This window comes from Belonocnema kinseyi, chromosome 4, assembly GCF_010883055.1.
Source record: "Belonocnema kinseyi isolate 2016_QV_RU_SX_M_011 chromosome 4, B_treatae_v1, whole genome shotgun sequence".
NCBI lineage: Eukaryota > Metazoa > Arthropoda > Insecta > Hymenoptera > Cynipidae > Belonocnema > Belonocnema kinseyi.
Genome location: NC_046660.1, coordinates 19,665,598 through 19,680,261, shown reverse-complemented (window position 1 = coordinate 19,680,261; position 14,664 = coordinate 19,665,598). Strand labels below are relative to the sequence as shown.

At 26.1% G+C, this 14,664-nt stretch overlaps 1 pseudogene; it reads left to right on the top strand.

The window, feature by feature from the left end:
• The first annotated feature begins 265 nt into the window (after positions 1-265).
• Positions 266-14,664, top strand: part of LOC117171712 — an 18,727-nt pseudogene continuing 4,328 nt past the window's right edge.

Below are 14,664 nucleotides of genomic sequence, written 5' to 3'. Positions count from 1 at the left end.
ATCTATGCTTATAATATCTTCGGTACCGACCACCGCATCGCCAGCTAGCGACGCAAACAACCCAAAATGCGTTTCTCGATTTCTCCACATTAAAGCGTGGCCTTCCTCCTCATCAAAACGCATTCCGCTCTGCGTTGAAAAAAAATTGCGGAGAAAAGTTCATTTTTCTCTTTCTCCTATAACAACTACTCCTTCAAAAAGTTCTAAAAAAACTTTATGTAAAATCACGACATAATTGCAATAAAAAAAAGCGTGTCCAACCGCCATGTTCGACGCGGAAAGATTCATCAGCGAGATCGAAAAACGGCCGACGATTTACAACCACCATTCAGTGATCCCAGATCGGAAATGAGACGTGGTCCAATACTATGACACGTCTATGTCCGTGTGAATATAGTAGGAGACGATATAAATGCCTGGGTTGCGCGCGCAACCCATTTCTCCCCTTCTGATTTTGAAAACTCGAAGGTGCACGATTGCCGGTCGGAACACTTCGGCGGTTCTATTTATATCTCTATCTGCTTTGAAATAAAATGAAGAGATTGGGATTTTAATATTTTCAGATTTCGATGCTGGGCTGGCGATTCTCATGATCTGAATACTTCGCGCGCCTCTTTAATGCGTGTATTTTGAGGTTACGTTACTTCACGTAGATCATTAATTATCTAGGTCGAAAATTCCTGTTATTGGTTGAGAATTTAACAACTTTATTGATTCTAGGATTCTAGGATTGATTAAAAATTAATCGTTTTTATCTGGAAATTGAACAATTATTTGATAGAAAATTAACTTAATTTGTTAAAAAGTAAACTTTTGGGTTGAAAATTGATATATTTTGTTAATTAGATTTTTTTCCTAAAATTTAAAAAACTTTAAAATAAAAAAATTTCCTTAAAATTTTCCGGATTCTTTTTTTTTAATTTTTAAAATGTTTTCAAATACTCACTTGAAATTTATTTGTCAAAATAAAAAATCATTTTCAATGTTCTTAGTAATCACAACAATTTTTGTTATTGTTTTCAAATACTGTACAATTCTCAAAAAGCTTTTTTTTTAAAAATCTGCAAAAGTCTAAATCGTGTTTCAAATTATTTGAAATAATTTCAAGTTTTAAATTAATTCTGAATCTTTTTTTAAATTAAAATTGTAGCGTTTGAACTTAAAATTTAGCTCATTACAAATTTAACAATTCAAGGCTTTCTATTTCGAACCATTCTGTTCAAATTTGTATAGTTTTTAACAGTTGTTTGTAATGGATTGATTTAAATGAACGGTCAAATATTGCTGATAATTAACGAAATTTTCTTGTTTTAATTAAAAAATTTCAAATTGAATGGGTTGAAAATAAAATTTTTTTAGACTGAAATAATATTTCAAGTCATACTCGAAAACAAATAAATTAATTTTCTAACGAATAATTGGTGTTTTAACTAATACAATTCACAGGACAAAGTTTAACCAAAAATGGAATAGTTGAATTTCCAGATAAAAGCTGTGATAAAAAATTGAATTGAAGAAGGAAAAAAACGAATTTTCAACAAAATTGTTAAATTTTCAAGGGAAAAGGTGAATTTTTGACCAAGAAGATTAATGTTCTATAAAAAAAAAACGATTTTCAAACTTAACCAATATATATGATTAATTTTTAATCAATCCTATAATAGTTACATTTTCAGATAAAGATAAATAATTTTTAAAGGAAAAAATTTATTTTCAACAAAGTTGTTGAATTGTCAACCAATCAGATGAATTTTCGATCAAGAAAATTAATGATCTACAAAAAAGACAAATTTCAAATAAAATACATGAATTTTAAACGAAATTATTTAATTTTAAAGTCAAAAAGACGAATTATCTACAAAAAGTTGAATTTCTTAAGCGAATAAATATGAGTTTTCAATCAAAGAGTTAAACTTTAAACCAAATAGTTAAATTTGCAACCATAATTAAAAAACCTTGTTAAAAAAAAGTATTTTTTTTTTACGAAGTAGTTCAACTCTTAGTGAAATAATCGACTTTTAAACCCAAGAAGATGTACAGTTCATATTTTTACCAAACAATTTCATTTCTGACCCAAAATGATACATTCTCAACCAAAAAGATTAAATTTCTACTAAAAAAGGTCTATTTTAATTTTAATAAATTTTTAAATTTTAAAGTCAAAAAGAGTATTATCTACAAAAAGCTGAATTTTTAACCTAATTTAAAGGCAAATAGTTGAAATTTCAACTGTAATTATGAATCCTTAATAAGAAAAAATTAATTTTTTTAATAAGTAGTTCAACTTTAAGTGAATAATCGAATTTTTCACCCAAAAATTATGATTTTAATTTTTAACAATATAGTTGCGTTTAAAACAAAACGACTTTGCAACCAAAAAATATTAACAGTTGATAATTCAACCGAAAAATGTAATTTTTAATCAAAAAGTATAAATTTTCCATAAAGCAATTTAATTTCTACAAAGAAAGACGAATTGTTAACAAAATACATGATTTTATAACCGAAAATGGTATAGATTAATTGTCAGTTTCAAAAATGTATTTTCAACGAAAGAGATGAACCTTCGAATAAAATAAATGAAAATTTTAACAAAGTAGTTGAACTTTTGATAGAACAGAGGACTTTTTTTTACAAAATAGTTACATTTTCAACAAAATAATTAATTTTTCAATCAAATAATTGAGTTTTCATCCAAACGAGATGAATTCCAAAATCACCAATTTCTTTAATTTCTTTCAAATGCGAATCAAGATTTAAATAAGACTATTATAATATAACATAATTATGATATTATCATTAATAATATATATATAATTTATATTTTATACGTGAAGTAACGTAACCTCAAAATACACGCATTAAAGAGGCGCGCGAAGTATTCAGATCATGAGAATCGCCAGCCCAGCATCGAAATCTGAAAATATTAAAATCCTAATCTTTTCATTTTATTTCAAAGCATATAGAGATATAAATAGAACCGCCGAAGTGTTCCGACCGGGAATCGTGCACCTTCGAGTTCTCAAAATCAGAAGAGGAGAAATGGGTTGCGCGCGCAGCCCAGGCATTTATATCGTCTCCTACATATTCACACGGACATAGACGTGTCATAGTATTGGACCACGTCTCGTTTCAGATCTGGGATCACTGCTCCCACTGCGATGAGTACAACGACAGAAATGCAAAACTGGTCGCATGGTACGAAGTTTGCCGAGTGATGGTTCGTAACTGGCAGAGTCTGTCGGATGAAGGACGTAATGTGGAAGGTAATTTTTTTTTTTTCATGCGTCAATGAGGCAATGAGGCAGCTGCGCCAGAGGATTCAGTTTCCGATTCGGTTTATTATGTGTTTCTATAAGCTTAAATTATGAATTTATAACTAAAAAAAATTAATTTATTCAAAGAAAAGTTCAAACTTTAACCGACGACTTGAATTTGTTCCACAAAAATATGAATTTCCTACGGAAAAGTGGAATTTTCAACCCAAAAATATTACTTAAACCCAAAAAAATAACTTTTTAGACAAAAAAAAATCATTTCCAACCAAAAGGATGAATTTTCAAAGAAAAAATTTTGAATTTTCGACAAAATTGGTTAATTTTTAAACCGAAAATACACATTTTCATCCAAATTGTTATAATAGTTTTAAGCCAAAAAGACAAATTTTCTACGAAACAGTCGAATTTTCAACCCAAAAAAATATTTTTTCAACAAAAAAAAATCATTTTCAACCAAACAATTGAATTTCCAACATAAAAATAAAAATGTTCACAAAAAAGTGGAATTTTCCACCAAATTGTTAAATTTTTAAGCCAAAAAGACAAAGTTTCGACAAAATTGTTTAATTTTGAAACCAAAAATACGAACTTTCAAGGAAATTGTTGAAATAGTTTTAAAATAAAAAAAATAAAATAAAAAATATCCACGGAAAAGTGGAATTTTCTACCCAAAAATATGATTTTTCAAGCAAAAGAAAAATTGTAATCATAAAATTGAATGTTCAACACAAAAATCTGAATTTTCAAAAAAAAAAATGTCAATTTTTGTCCATATTGTTGAATTTTCAAGCCACAAATATGATTCTTCCGCAGAACAGTTAAATTTTTACAAAAATTTAATTTTCAACTAAACAGTCAAATTTTCAATTGAAAAAAATAATTTTTCAACATAAAAATAATTTTCAATAAAACAGTTGAATTTTTAACCAGACAGATGAATTTTCAACTTAAAAATATAAATTTTGGAAAAAGGAAGTGGAATTTTCAATCAAATTCTTAAATTTTTAAGCCAAAAAGACAAATTTTGTATAGAAAAGTTAGATTTTTAACCAAAAATACGAGTTTTCAAAAAAATTATTAAAATAGTTTTAAGCCAAAAAAATGAATTTTCTACGGAGCAGTGAAATTTTCAACCCAAAAATATGATCTTTCAACCATAAAATTGAATTTTCAACACAAAAATCTGAATTTTCGAACAAAAGTGTCAATTTTTGACCATATTGTTGAATTTTTATACAAAAAATACGATTCTTCTACAGAACAGATAAATATTTTCAAAAATTTAATTATCAACCAAACATTTAAATTTTCAAGACAAAAATATAATTTTTCAACACAAAAATAATTTTTAAGCAAATAGTTGAATTTTCAACCTAAAAATATAAATTTTCACAAAAGCAGGTGGAATTTTCCATCAAATTGTTAAATATTTAAGCTAAAAAGACAAAGTTTCTATAGAAAAGTTGAATTCTTAACCGAAAATACGATTTTTTTACAAAAAAGCCACTTTTAACTACATATTGAAATTTTAACCAAAAATGAAGGCTTTTTAACAAAATTGTTTAATTCTTAAACAATTAATGAAATTTTATGTTTTTAAAAATAAATTCTGTTTAAAATTATATCATTTTGTTGAAAATTTAAGTATCTTTATATAATATAAAACTTACTCCTTGTTTAAAACTAATATTTTGGTTTCGAAAAGTCAAACTGCAATCTTTCTTGAATAAAACTTCAAATTTAGTTGTTGAAAATTATTCTTTCTAATATAGAAAATTATATTTGAGTAGAAATCATACATTTCTTTGATAAAAGTGCAACTGTTTGCTTAAAAATTGAACGATTTTGTTTAAAAGTAATTTTTTTTCGTTGACAATTCAACTGTTTTGTTAAAACTTTAGCTGTTTCATAGAAAATTGACTAAAAATTTAACTGCGTGGGTAAAAGTTGAAGTATTTTTAAAATTTGTTTGTTTGTTTAATAATGTTTCATCTCTTTGGTTGAAAACTTATCTTTTCGATTCGAAAAATTATTTAAAGAATGGGAATTTCGTCTTATTCGGTTTAGATGTCAACAATTACACTTTTTTGTTGGGAAATCATCGTTTTATGTGAAAATTAAATTATTTTTTTGATAATTTAATTATTTTGTTTAAAATTCAAGTAATTTGTTTATAAGTCATCGTTCATGGTATTTGAATGTCAAGGAGAAATCCGGTAAATTTGAGAATGAAATTTTGTTATCAGCAGTTTAATTTTTTAATGTTTATAACATATGATTCTTTATAAAAGATAGAAAAACATATTTCAGATAAAAATTTGAAATATTTGAAATCCCTTGAAATCTTTTAGAATCTTTTCTTTAAAAGTAACAAAAGTCTCTTAAGTTAAGTAGAAAATCATTTGAAATTCCTCAAATATAAATTAAATTGAATTTATTAATTGAAATCCTATAAAAATAGTTTCTAGCTCTGCAAATTTTTTAAATCCCTTGGAATCTTTGGAAATACAATAAAATTCTCTAAAATCCCTTGAAATTTTTCTAATCTCTTGACATTTTTTCGAAATTTTTAAAATCCCGAGATACATTTTTTTGTTTAAATTGTGCAAGTCAATTGAAATTAGTGAAACTAATTTGAAATTATCATTAAAATAGTTATAAATAATTTTAATTTCTTCGAATATAAATTGAATTAAACTTATTTATTAAAGTTTTCTCCAAAAACCCGATCAAATACCTAAAAATTGTTCAGATATTTTCCAGATTTAAAATATATATAAGAAGAAATCTTCAAAAATAAATTTAACAAATTTAAAATTCGTCTTTAAAAAACTAAACTAAATAATGAATAAAAATGGAATCGTTTAAGGAGTTTAGAAGTCAAAAAATCTAAAATACAAAATCTTTGCCGAGGAATAAAAAAAAATAATATAAAATTTGACTCCTTTCCAGTTTTTTAAAACAAATATTTTTTGAAATATTTTTGAAAAGGTATAAAAGAATTTTTTTTTAAGAGAATAAAAAAGAAATCTTTAAAAATCCCAGAACTTAAAATTTTTTAAATCAAATCTTTACCAAGGAATAAAAAAAATAGAATAAAATTAAATTGAGAAAATAAATACGGACTAAATTTTGCAAAGAAATTTTCCATAAGATTGACATTTTAAAATATTTCTGGAGAATTTCAAGTGAAATTAAATCAAATTTAAAAGATTGCTTGGGATTTGAACAGTTTTTTTACAAATAAATTTAAAAATAGCTTTAATTTTATTTATATGAAAGGAATTTAAAATTAATTTTACTTATTTGAATTGACATTTACTAGTTTTAAAGAAAATATTTTACGATGCGTCAAGGATTTCAAAGAATTTTATAGGATTTCCAAAGATTTGAAGGGATTCCAAGATAAATTTGCAAAATAAATAAAATAAGATAAAATTTAAAGGTTTTCTTAGCAACTTTGAAGGTTTTAAGAGATTTTAAGGCATTTAAAGCAATTTTATAAGATTTAAAAGATTTGATTAAATTTCCAAGAATTTCAAGGGATTTGAAAGATTTTAAAAGATTTGAACGATTCGTTTTAGAGAAGATTAATGAATAAGTTTAATTTAATTTATTTTTAATTTATTTCAAGTGATTTTTACTTGTTCTAATGAATTTGTATGATTTTAAGAGAAAATATTTAAAGGGATTTCTAAAGCAATTTTTAAAATAAATAAAATAAAACGTTAAAGGATTTAAAAAGATTTACACGATTTTTATTGTATCTTCGAAGATTTCAAATGAGTTCATAAATTTTAAGGTATTTCAGGTTTTTCTAGAGCGCTTTAATGCCTATGAAAACCTGGAAAAAATTCCAAAACAGTTCTAGCTTTTTCCAGGTATTTCCACTTTTTTCTGGGTATAATTTGTATTTTTGGCTTGAATTTTTAAAAGTTTCTACCGTATCTATAAAAAATCTGATTTACCGACCGGATTGATAATAATATCTACCTTAACGATCATTTAGTTGGTCGCACTTACCCCTCTGGCGAGACCTCAATTATTTACGATATTTAATATATTTCTGACTTGAATTATGTTTAATTATTATAAAAACATGATGTGAAATTATTTTGCGTGTCAAAATATCAAATTTGCATACACTTAGTATTGTTATTAATGATAAAAACTTTATATTTCTGTCAGGGAATCTTCAATTCTATCGTGATGAAAACTGTTTTCTGAATAATTTTTCTTTTAAAATTTCAGTTTTCAAGACTTCAGTGAATAAGCACTATCCCTATAATAAAATGGATTTATTTAATGCAAAGTGGAATTAAAATTGTTAAATAATAACGCTGTTATAAGAAAAATCACTTTTGCCCTATCGGTCGGAGCTGCCCTCCTCACCCTACCTCCACGGTATTTATCCTAATTTGCGATTTTTAGCAGCTAAAATTGTGATAATTATTTTCTTCTGTACTCTTTTGAAAAAGTATAATAGTAAATAATAAAATACTATAAGATGATCTTTTTAATGAAATCGTTTTATTTGATTTTGTATATATAATATATGCCGGTTGACCGCATTCAGCTGCACTCGACCGCAACATGTTGCATTTGGCATTTAGAATTTCTGGTTTATCTATATATTGTTCTAATGACTAATTATTCAATCCTCCCTTTTTTATACAATTATCACAAACACATTTAGATTTTGCATTATTTCAAAGTTAGATTTAAGGAGGGGCAGTGCCGACTGGTGGGGTAAGGGTGACTTAGCTTAAAAGATCGCTATTTAAAAAACTGTTAACTCTTCTTTAGATTAAATAATTCTATTTCATTTAAGGGATAGTGCTGCTTACAGCAATAGAATATAATAGCATAGTAATTATAATAATAAACCGTAATTCAAGTCAAAATATATTAAGTGCTGTAAATAATTGAGGCCGAGACCGAGATAATAGTTTACCAGTGCTTTGATGGTATTTTACTTGCTGGATATGTTTGAAGATAATATTTACATTACATAAAAAACCACAGAAGCAAAGAAATATATTTTTTCATCTTCAGATGTTTTGATTTTCATAAACAGCTGCGGTCGCCCTTCCCAGTGGTCGGCGCTGCACCTCCTTATCCTACCAAATTTTCTGCAGAAAAAATTTTTAGTACGTAGTTCTTAAAAATAGATTTTAATTTATAAACAATTTCAACGAAAAAGCTTCAGGAAAGAATTTAAGAGGAAAATGAAGAAACATAAGAGATTACTTCATAAAGGAACTGAAAATCCAGAAAATTAAAACATCAGGACTTGCTGGCCGAAAAAGAAAACGGTACACCTACTTCGATCAGTTGCAGTTCTTGATGCCTTCTATAGAAAACAAATAAAGGTATTCTTTTAGAAAAAACACTCAACAAAAAAAAATTTTTAACAAAAAATAAAATTATGAATCTTTAAGCAAAAAATGAATTTTGAACCCAAGAGTTGATTTTTTATTATAAAAAGATCAATTTTTTTATAACATAAGGCGAATTTTCAACAAAATAGTTACATTTTTAACAAAACAAATGAATTTTTATCCAAAAAGATTGAATGTCTACCATAAAAATTTAATTTTCGACAAAAAATGGATAAGTACAATTTTCAGTAAAAAAATAGTTTTCAACAAAAAACCAACAATTTTCAACGAAATAGTCAAATTTTTAAACAAAGAAATTAAGCTTAAATAAAATAATAAATTTGTAACAAACAAAAAATATATAAATTTTAAACCCAATAGTGGAATTTTCAAACCAAGAGGTGAATTTTCTACCAAAAAAAAAGAAATTTTCAAAAACAAAAAATACCTAAATTTTCAACAAAATAGGTGAATGTTCAACCAAGAAAATTTAATGTCTATCAAAACAGCTGTAACTAAAATAATGAATCTTCAAAAAAAAAATTTTTTAATCCAATCGTTAAACTTTTAAACCAGATGGTGAATTTTCTATAAAAAAGAGAAATTTTTAATGAAGCAGGTAAATTTTTAACATACCAAATAAATTTTTAATTACGAAAATTAAAAGTCTATAAAAAAAGATACTTTTTCGACAGAAAATGAAATACTTACAATTTCAGTTAAAGAAAAAATAATTTTCAGTAAAAAACTGATTTTCAATCGAAGGAGTGAATTTTAAAAGAAAAATAATAATAAATAAAATAGCATTTTGCATAAATTTTGTGAGTAAAGTTCTCCAAACATGTAATGTATAGAGAAATTATTGTTTGGTTCATTAATTTAAATATAAATTTGCAGTATATAGTTGCCTTAAAAATAAAAATTTAAGTAAAACTATATACGAACGAAGTGTATATGTAAATAACTATGTTATATAATATACTCAATATATTACTTTAAATGATACCACACTTGGGATTCGAAATGATCTCAAATGTAATTGAGCCTATTCCTAAAGATCCTATTTTTCGGTTTGCCCACTTGGACCTTATTTTTAATTAATAACACAATATTTACCTTAAAGCACACATGCCATCGAACTCTGATGGGCATAGCTTAATGAACATAATTAACTTATAATATTTATTACTGCAATTAAAATAGATATAATGAGATGATAAATATCATTTGCTGGTTATGTAGCAAATTTGTAAATATAAAGGCTTATTCATATCAGTACTCCCAATCTTAGGGAACTTTATGTACTGCGCTTGCGTCGCGCCGGTAACATGATTGGTTACTGCTGGCGGGTTGAATTTGAATAGTGTCGATATTCAAATGTGATATTTATAATAAATAATGATTAGGAAATGCATTGACAGTAATTTCTTAATCATAAAATAAGATTTTGAAGTAACAGATAAAAATTTAATTGGATTTTAATTAAAAAGACGTTTTGAATTCCGAGTTCAGAGAAAGAAAGCATTTTTTTAGTTCAATTATTAATCTTGTCTCTGTCGAGTTTCTAATTTTTATTTTTTTTTATTCCCAACAATTTGATATAAAATAAAATCAATAAAGTTACTAAAAATAAATTGAAATTTTTTTCTGAAGTTAAAATTAAAAACGTTTTTTGCAATAAAATCACAATATTTTTTCATCTGTCACTTAAAAGTTCTATTTTAGGATTAATAAATTACTTTTGAAGCATTTCTCAATCAATATTTATTATAAATATAACATTTGATTATTTATATAATTTTAAATGCGCGCGCTAAAAGGAAAAAAACATGTTGCTGGCGCGACGCATGCGCAGTTCTAAAAGTTCCCAAAATTCGGAGCACTAATTCATATGCCAAAAAATATTCGTCTTAAGTCACTGGTCACTCACATTTATAAATAAGTCATTATCAATAATATTCAATTATTAAAAAGGGAATCTTGCATTAACCCTTTTGAATTTATTTTTTTATTTCAAGAAAATACCCTAAGTGTATTTTCAACTTTATAAAGTAAGTATAACGAACTATATGCATTTTGATACTGCATATGGGGCATTATTCCTCAACTTCCCCAACTCAAAAAGTCATGTTTTTCGATTGTCTCTAAATTCTGGGAATATGTTCGCCTACCCAACAGTAGTTAATCCACAAACTTATAGACCAGGATTACCAACCCTCCCCAAGTGAGGGGGGGGGGTTGAATTTTCAACCCTAATGCCTGCAGGGGTAGTTTCAAACGCCTGTAACTTCCTTTCTAATTACGCGATTTAAAATTTTTTATGAGGGTTTTGGAAAGTGCTTTTTACACGCTTTCATCCTATTTTATTATTTATAACAAAAAAAATTGTTTAAACAATTTTAAATCATTTTTATTTTAAATCATGGTAATTTAAAGGTGGTGTAGATTTGAACCAATTTTGTAATAAAAATTATGAAATAAGTGAACCTTAACAAAGATATTAGGTCCTAGATACGGCATGGGTCAGTGGGGGGGGGGGACGGCCGATATATATATCTAACTACATTTTCGACTATATCGATGTGCTGCCCTCTTCAACTTTTCATCGTTTCTATGGCAACCGCGTCCTCCTAGCACGTCAGCGGGCGAGGTGGAGCCGGGGCGCACACCGAAAGTTGTTGAATTACAAACCGAACGTGATTTTCTGTTTCTCGTTCTCGCGTTCGCCTTCGCCACCACTATAGCAATCTTTGCTATAGTTGAGTTGGTTGGCTGGCTCTGTACGGCCTGTACACTAAAAATTTTATGGACACTGAATTACCTAATCACATTCAAATGAAAGAGAGCCTAAAAATATTCTATTTATTATTATTTTTAATTTTCGAGGCAATAAATAAATGTAAAAAAATTCTTTTCGTACTTTAGAATTTTAGTTAAATTTCTAAAATTATTTTTAAAAACTAAACTTAAAATTTAAATGAAATTAAGATAAATTAAAAATTAAATAAAATTTATTTAAATTCCAAATCAAATAAAATTTAGTTGAATTTAAAATTTAAATAAAATTTAGCTAAATTCAACATTTAAATGAAATTTAGGTGAATTTAAGAATTAAATAAAGTTTAGTTAACTTAATTTCTCGTCTGGTTTCTTTTCAAAGAGAAATTTTCTGGATACTAAGTAAATAAGTTTTAAAACAATTCTATTCGTACTTCGAGATTTATTTTATTGCAATTTTTAAAATTATTTTGTAAAACTAAATTTAAAGATTGAATACAATTTAGATCATTTCTAAAAGTGAATACATGTTAGTTAAATTCAAAATTTAAGTAAAATTTAGTTGAATTTAAGTAAATTTCAGTTAAAATTGTAGATGTTGAATGGTGTTAAATGGTGTTAAATTTAAGTGCAATTTAGTTCAATTAAAATGAAACTGTCGTTAAATTTGATTGAATTGAATACAGATATATGTGAGTTGTTTCTTGGCTTCAACAATGGAGAGCATTCAAATAAGCTGGAGAAATAAAAAAATTTCCTTTTTTATATAATAATTAGTTGAATTCAACAAAAAAAACTCAGGAAAGTAATTAGGACTCATAGTTCTAAAGTTTTTGGTTTGGCTTACAGTTGTCAATTTTACTATATTAAACCCTTATATTCAAAACGAAATTAGATTTCAATGTTAAAATTTTAAATTGTTTAGGATTTGATTCTTGAATTCAGAATTTTTTCAATGCTTTACATTTTTAATTTTACACTTTCAAACTTTTTTTAAAAATTTGAATCATCGAGAAAACAATATTGCATTTTAGTAGACACCACTTTTTTTACGTAAAAAAATTAATTTAGGAAATACCCTGTGCGCCAAGGTGAACAATCCGTCGAGAGGGAAAAATGGGTTAAGCCAAATCTGCTGTTTGCGTGAAGAAACTCACTATCTTCGTTTTGACGTGAGTCTTCTTTACGTATACGCTGCAACGCGAAAATGACCCTTACGTCAAACTTTAGAGAGTAACTTTTTTCTCCAAGACGGCAGAAATAATCACGGCTTATCACATTGAAAAAAATTAGTTGATAACAAAATTTAGTCACTTATTTATTACATGAAAACATTTGTTTTTGTTTACAAGATTTAAGAAGTAAGAAAAAAATCTTGATTGGAATATATTGATTTTTGAAGAACAAGAAGCTTTAAGCATTATAACGCTAGGCGTAAATAATTTAAACATATCTTCTTTTTTAATTTAATAAACTCAATATTAAAATGGAAGTTTTAATATTGTCAGAAATAAATATTCACTTTAACTTCAAGTACCTAGATGACAGTTTTGACTTGACATGTTCATTGTAATTTTTACGTTATGCCTAATTGTCTTCTGTGCCAGATCATGTATTTTTTGGTTCGATTCATAATTTTATTCAAATATGAAATTCCTTCCTGATTTCTTTTTAATTATGCAAGAAATAAACATTGTTAATATCTTTTTCAAATGAAAAAGTGGGGGTTTTTGCATGATCTTTGTTATTTTTCTTAAAAAAACCTTTTTTGTTAATGAGGTAATTAATTTATAATGCATAAGCTTTTAGAATTTTATAAAAGAAACTGAAAGTTAATCAAATATTTAAATTATTAGAAAATAAATTTATTTACGAACAAATTTAAAAAAGCAAGTTTTTTATTAAAGGAAAGAATTTGAAATAATTATTTTAGCAAAATTAAAATTTTTTAATAGAATAAAATATGCAAACAGTTAAACAAGTAAATGCAAGTAAAAGCTAAATCGACCAGCTGGAAAGTATAGTTTTCTATACATGACCGGTGGAGAACATTTTAAAGTTTCAACTTATTTTTCTCAATAAATACAAAATAAAGAAAATAATTAAAGGAAACTAAATAAAAAACTAAGGAAACTGATATATTCATTAAAAATAAAATAAAATAAAATAAAAACAGCGTCAAATTCTTTTTAAAAATATAGACTATTGAAGTACATAATAGTTCTGTGAATGTATAGCATTGGTTTATATTATTTTTCATGGTTGCGGTTTAAAAAATATAATTAGCTCATACATCAAAACAACAAAAAGACGAAAATTATGGCAATTTTTATGTCAAGTTTTAGTATTAAATGATAATAAAAAAAAAAATAAGCAAACTTACATTTTTTCTTAAAGTTAGATTTCTGGAGCAGGGAAAATGACATTTTCTAAGATTGAGTTACTTCTAATTTTAATTTGAAAAAATGGTTCATATTTATAACATGGCCTTAGCTAAACTGTAGAAGCAAGCCGTAATTTCTTTTGACTTTCGAAAATGCTTCTTACACTTTACAGCTGTTAAAAAACTCATATACCACTTAATTCACTGATATTTAAAAAATGCAACATTTCAGAAGACATTTGTCTAGGCCTATATGGAAATTTAGGAAAAAGCTTTTTTTTTCTAAGTTTTTATAAGGAAATTTCTTTTCAGAATTTTTATTTCTTCAACCAGAAAAAAAAGTAAGGACATATTCAACCACAATTCTGGTTGATTTAACCAAACAGCTTTTTTAGTTTATTTAAATTTAAATAAAACTTAACTGTATCTTCAATTTCACTTTTCTACTAATTTCCAAAAAAATTATGACTTAAATAAAAAATAAACTTTTTAATTCAAATTTGTTATTACTATTTTATACTAACATCTTTGTTACATTTTGGGCATAATTTTGATTTCAATAAGTCTTTAGAGTTTTGGAATTCCTTGAAGACCTTTTCTACTCAATTAGAATTATTTTTCCATTCACTTATAAAGTAAAATTAGATTATTACCATTTTGGATTTCAAATGCACTATAATGTGGCGCGACCGAATATATAGCTGCCTGTCGCGCCTCTACAAGGATGTGGCCGAACTAAAAGCAATATATATATATATACGAGGGTGGATTGATAAGTTTCCGGCCTGACCAAGAGATGGCGCCACTAGGCCTACCTTGAGGTGGCGTTCTATAGTACCATCCT